Source organism: Rhinichthys klamathensis, unplaced genomic scaffold, assembly GCF_029890125.1.
Source record: "Rhinichthys klamathensis goyatoka isolate OS25496 unplaced genomic scaffold, OSU_Roscu_1.1 h1tg000150l_1, whole genome shotgun sequence".
NCBI classification, from domain to species: Eukaryota; Metazoa; Chordata; class Actinopteri; order Cypriniformes; family Leuciscidae; genus Rhinichthys; species Rhinichthys klamathensis.
Window position 1 is genome coordinate 879,094 of NW_026606685.1, and position 14,850 is coordinate 893,943.

Genomic DNA, 14,850 nt, shown 5'->3' on the forward strand with positions numbered 1-14,850 from the left:
CTTACCTGGTTTTGACCCCTGCCTGTTTCCTTGTACCTGTCTCTGGATTCTCCTCTTAATAAAGCCTGCGTTTGGATCACCTCTGTCCTTGTTCCACGTGCAGTTCGTGACAATATACATGTTTGCTATATAAATGTTTAGTGTGTCAGTGAATACATTGACAAAAGGTTTTCTTTCTTTTTTTATAAATATTAGCTCTTTCATTGGACCGTTCAGTGGTCATTCCGAAAAATTGCATGTGGATGCAGGGGGTTTAGATAGAGACATTGTTTTTTTTCATATTTTTTTTTATTGAGTGTTCAAAAAAAGGTACTCAAACACTTTAAACCAATCTCTGTGGCAACCCTCAATATGGAAAAAGTAGACACTACATCAATGATAAATGAAGTTTTATAGAAAAAAAAAATAAAACCATTACAAAATTGTTGCAATCAATTATATCCAAAGAATATGCTCTACCACCTAAAAAATACTAAAATCTAAAATGACTAAATTTAGTATATTACTAAATTACTAAATTTAGATAATTAATACAATTTTAAATTAAAGTTATCTAATACAACACTTAGAAAGTAAAGTAACTGGATTTAGTGAAAAATTACAATTGCAGGTCTTATGAGGAACAGAGGCAGTTTTCCAGTCCGGTGAAGATAAAGAACAGGCTGAACGAAACCAGCCAGCACATAACATACCAAACCAGGGAGCCAATACTGCCCTACAAAACAAAAAGGCAGTAACTACGCAGAGTGCAGAACAGAGAAAAATGACTTTAAAGTTATCCTGTCATCCAACCTAAGTAGTTGTAGGTAGATTATTGGACATGTGGCTGTTTTGTTACTTTATATTAGCTTATTCTTTGTACATATCAATCCTCATATTTAATTTGATATTTTACCCCTATTTTGCAGTTACTGTATTCTTGCTTTGTATTACTTACCAAAAACGTGGCACCATACCAAGGGAAAAGGCAGTAACTACAGATTCTCCAAAAACTATTTTGCCACAACTTGGGCTCTGAGTCTGATACACTGTGTTTGAAATAATTGGAACCATTTGGACAACATTTTCAAAATTTTTGTGTTGCGAAACTAGTGTTGCGGAGCGGGCGTGTTACGGATATGTGGTGTAAATTTTTAGTAATCAAAAATCATGTCTAATTAATTGAAATCATGAAAATTTTATTATAAACTATTATTAAACTTATACAATATTTTAAAAACAAACATTTTTGGTCAAACAACATGCTGCACAATGAGCTTTACTGTTAAAATTAAAACATTGAAGAAAAATTGTGATTATTCCTTTAAAAATTAAGTTTTAATCTTAATTTATTTGTAGTGTTAGTATTATTATTACATTGAGACGTTTCTAAATTCTACTGTACAGCAGTAATATATTTCTTGTCAAGTTAAACCGAACTTTTATTTTGACGGGTTGCCGTGAAGACCGTGTCCTCATAGGCAAAAAAACAGCTCGAGCGTCACACACGTGCTTCAGCGCGCGCGCGCGTGTGTGTGTGTGTGTGTGTGTGTGTGTGTGTGTTAGTTTGGTAGGGGAACAATTAGGGGAAACACTGCATCTCAAACTAAATTTTTGTGAAGTTAGAAGCGTGAAATCGCAAATGTTAAAACCGTCCCGTGAGGATGCCGCGAAATCAGCTGTGTGTTCACCATGGCAACAGTAACTACACTGCGCAGCAACACAGTTATTTTTTGTTAGGTAAAACATAGCAAGAATACAGTAATGGATGTTACTGTACTCTTGCTTTGTTTCACTAGGGCTTTTTGCAGTTACTGTACAAACGACTACCATTTTTCTCCAAAACGACACACATTTGAGATAAGATGTTTTGTCACATAACAAAGGAAGCCTTGAATGTCATGAAAATGATAATAACTCATTTTTGACCAAAAATGCAGTTACTGCCTTTTTGCTTTGTAGGGCAGAATATGCAGGATTAATCTGTTGTGTATGAATAATATAGAATCCTGTGATAGTAAATGGGACATATATAAAAGCCATGCTCACAGTAGTTATTAGAATAAGATAAAATGCTCTTCTCTTCATGTGGTTTTCCTCCCCTCTCTCTCTCCTTCTCTCTCCTGGTCCTGACTGCTTCAGAGCTCTGAGAACAGCCACAAGCAAAACAACTGGATGGAGAAGAAGAGGAGGAACAGCAGTGAGAAGAACCACGTTTGCACATTAATGTCTTGTGAGATTGCAATAAATAAACTATAGAAACAGGAGCCAAGAATAATGATCCAGACAACAGTGCAGCAGATCACTCTATATCTGAGAGGTTTGTACTTTAGAAAGGTTACAGGATGAACCACTGCCAGGTAACGCTCAACACAGATCAGACACTGAAACAGAGGACGGCCAGTGAGAATTAGTCCTTGTAGAAACACCATTAAAAGTGAGAGACTTGACAAGTAAATAGTCAGTGTAGAGACTAAACAATTCAGACAGTTACTAATCTCACACATAGAGAGATTGAGGATGAAGAACTCTGATGCAACTCCACTTCCTGTTCCTGTGATGATGAGCCAGATAACATAGGAGTGTGTTGGAAGACCAAACAGGAAACTAAGGCTGTGTACGCAGGCTACCACCATGTCCATTAGCCCAATGGGCTGAGTTGTGGAGTTTGATGTTTCAGGTGCGGTGAAGTTCACTGTAGAATTATTCATCTCCTCAGTGTTCATCATCTTATTTCAGCAGCTCACAAACCAAATATAATATAGCAACTGGGATTTTTATGGAGACCTGTAAATGAACCAGTTAATTCAGACTAACCCAATTAGGTAAACATAACATTTATGCTTTCAGTATACAACATAATACACTTAAGTTGTATTACAGAATTCCTATTTATAACTCGTAACCAGAACACACCATTATTAAATTGACTTCACAATATAGTTGCATGTATATTCAGTATTTATGCTTAGCCTAAAATTTATAAGCATGTCATATTTCTTTCATTTCCTTTAATCGTTTTATTTTAGTTATAGCTCAGTATAATCAAGTATAAAGGATAAATCATTATAAAATATCTCAGTCCCAGTTTACTCAATAGTTAAAGTATTAAACATATCCCAAAACACTGGGACACTGTTGGTTAAAACAACTGAATGAAAATGTTTTTTTCACCTGAAGAGTGAATGTCCAGCTTCTCTGGATGTCTATACATTTATGTGCTGTGCTTTAGAGACAAGAATAATATATGACCTTGATTTCATCTGCTAACACACAACATATGCAAATATTTAGACTGAACTTTTAAGGTTTATACAAAATAAAAAGTGTTATGACAGGATGTCAAGTGTAAAGCAATTATTACTATTTTGCAACCTTCAGTATGGAAAAGGTAACATTGGGTCACTGGTGAAGTTTTATTGGATAAATAAAAGACTAGCAACCACTTACAACAACCATTTCAGTCTGATTTTATTAGTATTCCTAGTGTATTTTAAATAATTTGATCTTCATTCACATTCACTTAGAAAATTGTGAATTTAAAATCATTTAAGACTTTAGTTTCTGTGGCGGAAATGTGTGGTTTGTAAATTGCATGATAAATACAATGCGTGCTAGACACATTTCATGAGATCGGGTCTGTTCAGAATGCAATGTATCTTATTTTATTTTCATCTGACTTGACTGACATCCAGTAATTTACATTTAAATTGTGAACCAAGACACATTTTTTCACAATATTAATCCACTGATCCTTAACTTTAATTCTGAGGCTATACATGTGTTCATGCAGTAAATCTTCAATTTACTTCAATTACTTTTTTTGGTAACACTTTATTTTGATAGTCCACTTTAGACATTCTACTAACTATAAGTAACTTTGCAGCTACATCTCAACTAACTCTCATTAGATGAATAGTAGACTTTCTGCTTAATATTTGCTAACACTTTATTTTGTTGGTCCCCCAACAGACTTGGCAACTACAAGTCAACTTATTCTACTAACCCGTCCCGAACCCTAACACCTAACCATAACCTCACAGTCTACTGTCAGTCTACTACAGTCTACTAATACTCTAAAGAGAGTTAGATGACATTTAGTTGAAAAGTTACTTATAGTAGGTAGAATGACTACAGTTTTTTTCAATCGCTAACAAGCATTTGTCCAACCAGTAGTCACATTTTCAAAACTCTAAACACAATTAGCACAGCATCGGTCTATTGTGGCCATACCATTCACACACTTCATGTCGTTCTCACACAATATGCAGTCAGTGAACACATTTCCACAATGCTTACATTTTCTTAACAGACAAGTTATACCTCCCAACAAAATTATGGATTGTTTTTGTAGTATTTGCGAATGTTAACACACACCATCCCACAATAGCAAAAACAATATTCCAAACCTTAGATACAGTATAAAAACCTCTGCTCCTGCAATGATATCAGTTCAAAAACAATATATCTCAGCAAAATAATAAACAAACAATTGAATAATTGACCCACAGCTTATTTATGTTGGGTAAATTAGGCCAACCCAAAATTACCCTTTTTTTTCTATTACATTGACACTTATAAAGTAAAAGTAGGACTTTGAGGAGTGATGTTTTTGGAAACAGAAACAGAAAAAGACAAACACTGTAATGTCTGGACGAGGAAGAGTAAGAGCAAGGGGCCCAGGGAGAAGAGCAGGAGCAGTGAGAGGTGCAGTGAGAGATGCAGTGAGAGGTACAGTGAGAGGTGCAGTAAGAGATGCAGTGAGAGATGCAGGAGCAGTGAGAGATGCAGGAGCAGTGAGAGATGCAGTGAGAGGTACAGTGAGAGGTGCAGTGAGAGATGCAGGAGCAGTGAGAGATGCAGTGAGAGGTGCAGGAGCAGTGAGAGGTGCAGGTGCAGTGAGAGATGCAGTGAGAGGTGCAGGTGCAGTGAGAGGTGCAGTGAGAGATGCAGTGAGAGATGCAGTGAGAGGTGCAGGTGCAGTGAGAGATGCAGTGAGAGATTCAGTGAGAGGTGCAGGAGCAGTGAGAGATGCAGTGAGAGGTGCAGGTGCAGTGAGAGGTGCAGTGAGAGATGCAGTGAGAGATGCAGTGAGAGGTGCAGGTGCAGTGAGAGGTGCAGGTGCAGTGAGAGATGCAGTGAGAGATTCAGTGAGAGGTGCAGGAGCAGTGAGAGATGCAGTGAGAGATGCAGTGAGAGGTGCAGGTGCAGTGAGAGATGCAGTGAGAGGTGCAGGTGCAGTGAGAGGTGCAGTGAGAGATGCAGTGAGAGGTGCAGGTGCAGTGAGAGGTGCAGTGAGAGATGCAGTGAGAGGTGCAGGTGCAGTGAGAGGTGCAGGTGCAGTGAGAGATGCAGTGAGAGATTCAGTGAGAGGTACAGGAGCAGTGAGAGATGCAGTGAGAGATGCAGTGAGAGGTGCAGGTGCAGTGAGAGATGTAGTGAGAAGTGCATTGAGAGATGCAGGAGCAGTGAGAGTGTAAAAACGGTGGATTGCATGTTTTGCATGCAAATACCTGTATAACTGAAACATCAAAGTCTATGCAGTTTTTGTAATGTCAACAATAGCCAGTATTTTGAAACCTGGTGTACTTTGATTGACTGCATGCACCTTGTGAAGTGAAAACAAGTGTTATTCTTTGACAGAATAATTTCATTTTGAGTCAGATTTCCAGTGTTTTGTTAAAGTTAGTGTGTGCAGAGAAAGATGTGTTCTATTTTGAAATGAAGAGTTAGTATATATTTAAACAAATGTGTTTTTGAGAAGAAAATTATCCATTTGGCCAATTGTGTTTTGTAGGTGTGAGTCTGTGTTAAGAGTTTAGAAAAAGTATCTGAAGTATGGGTAAGCGCTTGTTAGCGATTGAAAAAAACTGTAAAGTGGACTATCGAAATAAAGTGTAACCCTTTTTTTTTTTTTACTTGAACAGTGTATATTCAGTCGTCTTCTTTTTACATTTGAAACTGGCCAGCACAGGTGCCACTCATTAAACACCTGACATGCAAATTTTTTAGACAAGAGCAATTTGTTTGTTTGTTTCTGTGGAGAGAAAAAAAGTTCAAATCTGTGTAATGAATGTCAAGTTTAATGCAATAATCGTTGTGGGCAATCCTCAGTATGCAAAAGGTGTATTTACTTTACATTTTCCAAACATAAATAAAATAAATCAGACAAAAAAAAAAAGGATTAATCAAATATCACAATCATGGGATTTAAGGAAAGCCAAGAACAGGCTGAACAAAACCAGCCAGCACAAAACAAATAAAACACACAGAAAAGGTTTGCTCCATATGTTTATTCAGAATAAAAAAGAATCCAGTGATAGTAAATGGCCAATATATGATAGCCATGCTCATAGTAGTTATTAGAATTATATAAAAAGCTCTTCTTTTAAAGTGGTTTTCCTCCTCTCTCTCCCTCCCTCTCTCTCCTGGTCCTGCCGCCTCAGAGCTCTGAGAACAGCCACACAGCAGAATAGCTGAAGTCTTAACCACAAATTATTTGTCTAGAAATTAGCAAAAATGTAAGCAAATACACTAGTTTTTGGCAGCCAATATGGGAAGTTGTGTGTGTGGACTGATGAATCACAATGAAACACGAGTTGCATGCTGATGCTCCACAGCAGTGTCTTCGAAAATCTGTTGAGAAATATGATAATAAATTAATCTCTAACACATTGAAGCATGGAGGAAGAAGTTTCATTGTGGGGAGCCATTTTTGCAAGTCAATTAATGCTTTGGAGTACAGAAAAATATGGGCTCATAATGGCTTGCCTCCAACCACTGAAAATTTGTTAACTAAAAAGGAATGGTCAGATGTTATCAATGCACCTGTCCAAATCAACCAACAAGAGGCTTGAGAACAAGTCCATCAGGTTCATGTTTTTGAACCTTATAGTGAATATTTGGTCTCATATTAAACTCAGACTAACTGGGAGACATTTTTCAACTACTCATGAACTGTTCAATTTCGAGTTGAAAAACACTGACTCATTTTCCTTTAAAAAGATGTCTGCAGGTTTACCCACAGAGTTTATTTGTCCCATATTTTAGCTCGTAGCTTTAGCTAAATTTTAGCTTTAGATTTTATTTTTTGCCCAGGAGTGTGGTGTATAAAACAAGTGGGTGTTCCAAACCTCTTTGTATAGCGTCACGGGGGGGGGGGGGAGCTAACATTTCAACTTGCAATAAACAATGGAAAAGTTGCACACTGGAATGCAAAAACGCATTCTGTGTGTCCAAAAAACGGTCGAATTCGGACAGCCATAAGTGTGCATCAGTTGTACACTCGTTATTGCAGTGCAATGTGGGATTGAATGAGTGCACTAAATAACGTCCTCTATGGTTTCGGACACCACTACAAATGGCTTTCCCCTCAAATAGCGCCCTAACCCATGTACTTACCTTATATTAGCCAGTACTTTCTAGGTAAGTACACGTGAGTACTGTACTGTAAAATGAAGCGTTACCGAAAGATCTATAGAAAAAAGAGAAGAGAACACTTGATATGTAAATAGACCATACAATTACAAAGTTTTGGAGAAAAAAAATGATTTAATTTTGCATAGCCTGATAATAGGATGTAAAATTTAATACACTTATCTGTTTCACATCCCTTATTATGATGAAGTTAGCATTTCTAAATGAACACTTCCGGGACTTTGCGCACACCAAAAAAGATTGAAGAACCGCACTATGGGTGCTTCGATTAAATTGCAGAAATTAGCTGATGTAGCCTACTGCTTGTGGGTTTAAAACACTCCTTTTCCATAATATGGCTGACGTTAATTTATATTAGGCCAACCATCAAGATCGGTAAATCAAGATGTAGCAGGATGCAGCTCGTCCCCTTGGAATTATAAGGTTCTATCTGACATTTTTGTCAAAATTGAGTTATTCACATATTCTTATTCTGTGACAACTTATTTACATTATGTGATGTGTTTTTTTAAATTGTGTCCATTGTGGGACTTTTTATTGAAAAAACAAAAAGGTTCTATCTACAAAATCGAACTCTAACTTGGCTCTATAAGGTTCTATCTGCGTGAGCCAATCAGCACTTCGAATGCACAGAAGAGGACCAATCAGAATCAACTTTATATGTCATGTCGCAGGCTTTTTCCTTGAAGACAAAAAGAAACCCCATAAAGGCATAATGCTATACATTTACAGTAAATTAAATATTCACTAAATTGTGTAGTGTTATGAAGTGGCTTCAATTTGGCCATTTTCTTTATGGTGTATTGGTTATTATTATTAATTATCAATGAGATTATTATTAATAACTATTATTATTATAGTTATTATTATCTGAATTATACAAATATGCAGTGGGTAAATTGAATATTTAAAAAAAAACATTTAACACGCAAGTGTGTGTGCGCGAGTGTGTGAAAGTGTGTGTGTGACTGTGTGTGCGAGTGTGTGAAAGTGTGTGTGTGTGTGTGTGTGTGTGTGTGTGTGCGCGCGCGCGTGTGTGTGTGTGTGTGTGTGAAAGTGTGTTGGTGTGTGTGTGTGTGTGTGTGTGTGTGTGAAAGTGTGTGTGTGAGTGAGAGAGAGTGTGTGTGTGTGTGATTAAAAAATTAGTCTGACATTTTTTGTGATCATAATAGTCAGTGAATAATTTTTCAATGATTATTAAACTTTATGAATTAATTTGCTGAAGCATGTCGATTTTCTTGTAGTTTTTAAAGTCTTGAAATGTCTTAATTTTTACAATTTTAAGCCTTAAAGGTCAAATAGTTAACAATTTCATTGATGGGGTCTTAATTACAACAATAAACGTTAGCATGTTATTTCAGCCATACTGATGTCTAGAGAGAAAGCCATTTCACCTGGCCCACTTTAGCTGGAATAAAGTCCTGCTCAGATGTATTACAGTAGCTGCTTTCTGTCTAAACAAAAGAAAGATTAAAGTAACAATTTCTGCAATAATGTGTTTAATTACCCACCAAATTGGTAACGAAAATTAAGATTCTGCACTGGACAAAATATTTAGACCTACCTTGCTTAATTTGAAATGTCCTAAATACATGGAAGTGCTCAAAAATATGAAATAAATGTCATAGAAAGGATAAAATTTTACTTTCTAACACATGTTGAGACATTGTTACAACATTAATTTTATATTTAATGTTCAAATAATGTTTTGGCAGATAGAACCTTATAATTCTAAGCGAAAAGTGTTTTTTTAGAATTAGAAGGTTCTATCTGCGTTTGACCCATTCCAAAAAAACCCATTTACAAATTTGAGAGGATTTTGATATTGTATATTTAGAATACATTTAGGGTCCCTGTTATTTTCATGTTTGAAAGAAACTTGTTCCCCATATAAATTTTCCTATATGTAATGCAAAAACTTTGAAGCTCAATATCTCAAAACTGCTCAGAACGCAGATAGAACCTTATAATTCCAAGGGGACGAGCTGTCTGGCTAATGCCTCCTGAAGTGACACTTAATTTGCTGTGCTGTGAGTGGTTCTGGGCAGGTTCTGAAGTTCGTACAGACTGATCAAGGAACGAATTTCCTTTCCAGAGTGTTTAAGCAGGTGTTGAACTCGCTCAATATAAAACATCGTGTGTCAAGTCCGTATCATCCTGAAAGCCAGGGAGCCCTGGAAAGATTTTACCAAACGCTGAAATCAATGTTGAAAAAGTACTGTGTGGACACAGGTAATGAATGGGACGAGGGACTTCCTTTCTTTTTATTCGCTATACGGGAGACTGTACAGGAATCATTAAGGTTTAGTCCAGCTGACCTGGTCTTCGGACATACTGTTAGGGGACCTTTGAAGGTCGTTAGGAACAAATGCTTGGTATTAGTAATGACTTGAGCCCGAAGGTTAATGTGTTGGATTATGTTTGCAGACTCCGGGAACGTGTGCAGAGCGCCTGTGACTTGGCGAAAGATTTTTTATCTCACGCTCAGAGTGATATGAAGAAACGGTTTGATAAAAAAACAATTCTTCGTTCTTTTTCCGTTGGGGACCAAGTGTTGGTGTTGTTGCCTATACCAGGGTCGGCATTGTCAGCACGTTTTGCTGGACCATATGAAATCGTGGATAAAAGAAGTGAAACTGACTATGTTGTTAGAACACCTGACAGGAAGCGACAGCGAAGAGTCTATCATATTAACATGTTGAAGGCGTACTATTCTAGAGATGATGTGTTAAAGTCACCTACGGATGAGATTGCAGGGCCCGCTGTCTCTCCGGTGGCTATGAATTGTCATGTAGAAGCGTCATCTTCTGGAGTATCGATCGATGAGGATGGTTTGATGTTACGCAGTGATCCATTACCGCTCGCGCGGTTGTCAAATTCCGAGGTATTGAGCGATCTGTCGAATTTCCTGGTGGGACTAACGGAGTCACAGAAACAAGATGTGACCGCGCTCATTCATGGTTTTTCTGAAATTTGTGGTGATGTTCCTACACAAACACGGGTGCTGTACCATGACATCAATGTGAAGGATGCGCACCCTATTAAGCAGCATCCATATAGAATGAATGCCACTAAGAGGTCTTTAATGAAAGATGAAGTTGACTATTTAGTAAGAGAAGGTCTTGCTGAACCTAGTAGTACCCCGTGGAGCTCACCGTGCCTACTTGTCCCGAAGTCAGATGGAAGTTATTCGATTTTGCACGGATTACCGTAAGATCAATGCTGTCACTGTGCCAGATTGCTTCCCTTTGCCTCGCATGGAGGATTGTATTGATAATTTAGGCTCAGCTCAGTTTGTTAGTAAACTAGATCTGCTGAAGGGATATTGGCAGGTGCCTTTAACCCCTCGAGCTTCAGAGATTTCTGCCTTTGTGACACCTGATTCATTCATGCAGTACCGGGTGTAGCGATTGTACGCACGTATAAATATAATTAATTATTATTCATAACAGATTATGATCAATAATTAATAATTGAATTATCTTCAGAATTTACTGTAGCAAAATCAATAATATGATCAGTTTATCAGTTCATCCAATGAACGGAAAGCATAAACAATTATTAATTCTAGGAAATATAATATCTTCTTGGCCAAGAAAGACTAATTCCCAGCTAACAGCTAAATTAAGAAATAAATCAAGGGTCAAAGCATAGGTAACTTAGATCGAAGTTCAAGACAATAAATCGGTAAGCACATATCACAAGTAATGCTTCTCTTTTCAAATACAAACAATACTTTATTGATTATAAGCCTATGGCTAACACACAAAACAAATATCTAACACAAACACACGCACACGCATTCATACAAGTTGAAGAAAGACAGAGAGTGAGGAAGAATGAGTTTTAGGAGTTAGATGGTGAGATTCCCAAGATTCTATGCACTTATAAGACACAACCTGAACGAAGCATCAATAATTAATTTCACCCTTTTATCGTTTCTTAGGCGGGTGATTCAATTTTATATTAAACACCAGTTAAGAGTCTGGAGGCGTTACTTGCTTGTCCTTTGCGTTGCTTTGGGGATTCTCCTTTTTGTCGTAAAGGGGGTTTCCCGGTCCGTTGGTTGGCTGGCTGTCTCGTGCCTGGATAGATGTCTTGGGGCGGCCAATCACGTGGTGTGTTGGCGCGGATGAATGAAAGTCTTTGAAGTTGAAAGCTGGTTTTGCAGTTGAAACGTTAAAACGAAACTTTGCAGCAAAACTTAACTTAGAACCGAGACTTTTAACGGAAAAGAAACAACTAAGAAAAGAAAGAAAGGTGTGACGAGACGAGATGGCTTGGCTGAATCTGTTTTAACCCATATCTTGATTTGGGTCATTTGTCTCTTCGTCTACATGGTTACTATAACCATCGTCGGCTCCACCCGGCGTCGGGCATCACAAGAGAGAGTCACCAGAGAGCAAGAGCGCATCACAAGAGAGAGGATCACAAGAGCGTTCAGAGAGAGAGCTTCTGTGTTCGGGTCTAAGGTTTTAAAGTCCAATGTTTTGTCCCGCCTCCTGGAGGAATTTGGAATTCGGACAATAAGATACTATATGGTTATTTGAGAGGGGGGGTCTTTTCTATCCCCCCCCTTCTCTCATCGCGAATCATGTGTTCTCTGTGGTCTCATTGTTCTGCAGGCCTTAGCAGAGAGAACAAGAGGCGACAGTTTAGACATTATTACTATTATAAGAACATAAACATTTTTACACAGATTTCAATCAAGCCACCTTCTGAATTAATAATATATGAGCATAATGATAGGAAACACGACACTTTCATTCCAGCATCTCATAGCATAACAATTACATGACTTAGATGTGATCTAAGCAGAATAGTCCCATACAGGGGTTGTAAAACACAATATATAATTATGTTATGTTATGTCATTTTGATTATGGGTCAGTCAGGAATTGTTCTGGGATGAGTTTTATGGATTTTGATATGTAAGAAAGTCCTTATGTGTGTGTGTGTGTGGGTATCCTTATGGTCCGCATCTGTCACATCCGTGGTGTGTACCACGTGAGAGTTTAGTTCGCATATCATGAGACCTTGGTCCTTAAAGAAAGGCTTCTTGTTTCACCATTTCTGAACAGATCTGTTCTTGCCAAATTATAAAACATTGACAACGTTCTCCCTTTAGTTAAGCAACAAAAGGTCTTCTTGGCTCATAGCCTCAGGGATAATTTGGAATATGCAGCCCCTTGTGTTTGGTTATGTCTGAAAGCTTCAATTGTGTTTGGTCCATTCTCAATGTTGCTACACGGGTTATGCCATTGGGGTTAAGAAATGCCACGGCCACTTTTCAAAGATTAGTAAATACTGTACTTGTTGGCGTTTCGAACTGCAGTGCCTACTTAGACGACTTGGTGGTGTATTCGACTAGTTGGTCTGAACATTTATCCTTTTTGGGAACAGTGTTCCAACGCCTTGAAAAAGCTTCCTATGATCCTCTGAGCAGTTTTGACGGTCCGGGTCAAAGCTCGTCGGTTTTCTGTAGTGCAGCTGGAATACTACACTGTGATGCAGTAACAGAGGATGCTCTCTATTATGATCCTGTAAAAATTTACTAAGAGCTGGATTGGCACTTTTGTCTTTTTTAGTTTTCTTAGGAAAAAAAGTCTCTGCTGTGTTTTCTTCACTAAGTGGGATGTGTTAATGGTCCATGTGAGATCCTTTGTTATGTGTAGACCCAGGAATTTGATGTCATTCACCCTCTCAACTTCCTCACCACTTATGTAGAGGAGGGGGTGCTGTTGTTTTCTTGACTCTCCTGTAGTCTACAATGATCTCCTTTGTTTTGGCAGTGTTCAGAACCAAATCGTTGCTCACACACCATTTGATTAGGTGTTGGACATCCTCTCTGTAGTGAGACGCGTTGTTTCCTGATATCCTTCCCACTAAAGTGGTGTCATCGGCAAACTTCACTATGGTGTTAGAAGACGGATGGATGGGTTTGCAGTCGTGTGTAAATAGGGTGAAAAGAGCTGGACTAAGATCACATCCCTGCGGTGCTCCTGTGTTAATGGTGATAACAGATGATGTATGACTGCCCATCCTGACATTCTGTGGTCTGTTAGTGAGGAAATCCAAAATCCATGAACAGAGTGTGGTGTTTAGACCCAGGTCATTCAGCTTATTTACAAGTTTGTATGGCACGATGGTGTTAAACGCCGAGCTGAAATCTACAAATAGCATCCTAACATATGTATTGGGATGCTCCAAATGAGTAAGACGGGTGTGAAGTGCGATTGAGATTTCATCCTCTTTAGATCTGTTCCTACAGTAAGCAAACTGTAGGCTGTCCAGGTCAGCAGGGATGTTGGCTTTGATGTATGAAAGAACCAATCTCTCAAAGCACTTCATGATAATTGGTGTCAGAGCGACTGGGCGATAGTCATTCAGACATTTTACTGACCGTTTTTTAGGCACAGGAACGATAGTAGTTGATTTTAGGATATGGAGCATCAATAAATGAATATGCATATCTTTTGTCTGTTGCACATTCTACTTGAATATGCATCATTTCTCAGGCTTAAGAAAAGCATTGGGTTATATGTGCAGGTGTCTCTATAGGCTATATATAAAAAACGTCTCGGTTACGTATGTAACCCTCGTTCCCTGAGTAGGGAATGGGGGACGTTCCGTCGTGATGACGAATGGGGTTTCGCTTAGAAAGCCTATCAACTTCGAGTATACAAAATGAGCCAATGGCAAAGAAATGCCATGGGTCTGCGGAATTTGCATAGCGCAACTCCGCCCAACCTCGTGTGTATAAAATGAGGACGCCGGCAATATGCAGATATGTTTCTTCGCTGAGGAGCCAAGACTGAACTCAGGTGGTCCCCGCGGTACAGCGGAAGTGGCAGGAAGACGGAACGTCTCCGTTCCCTACTCAGGGAACGAGGGTTACATACATGACCAAGACATTCCCTTTCGTTGTCACTACGAGTTCCGTCGTGACGACGAATGGGGTTTCAGTCTAATCACGCCACCTTCACAGCTGTCTTCCAGTGCCCTGCATAAGTCTGAGCTCCCTGTCGCGAGACTAGCACGGACGAAGGACTCTTACTTAACACAGGAATACCAAGGTACACTGAGACTATGCAATCAGTGCCTGCCCGAAGGGAGGACTTACAGAATACACATATGACCTGGGAGGGGGGTGCATATGGGGAACACTGGGGTGTCCAGCCCGAAGGGTGGAATATTTCAACCCCAGGGGTGGCAAGGTGGCTTGCCAAGGGAAAGACACATGCTCAGAGAGGCTTACAGTGGAAATAAACATGTGGGGGTCTCCCAGGGGGGACCATGCACACGGAGGCACCTAGCTAACGCACAGGCAATAGACACTGGCGTCGACGTCAGCAGTGCTGGAGGGTCTCAGGGCTTGTCGGGGAAGCTCACCTGAGGAAATATCGCACGTATCCAGTCCATGGAGTGGAATGG

General features: G+C 38.9%; 1 pseudogene; it reads right to left on the reverse strand.

Annotated features, from left to right (window-relative positions):
- Window positions 1–587: 587 nt before the first annotated feature.
- On the reverse strand, window positions 588–2,690 carry LOC130090755 (chemokine XC receptor 1-like; annotated as a pseudogene).
- Between the last annotated feature and the right edge of the window lie 12,160 nt (window positions 2,691–14,850).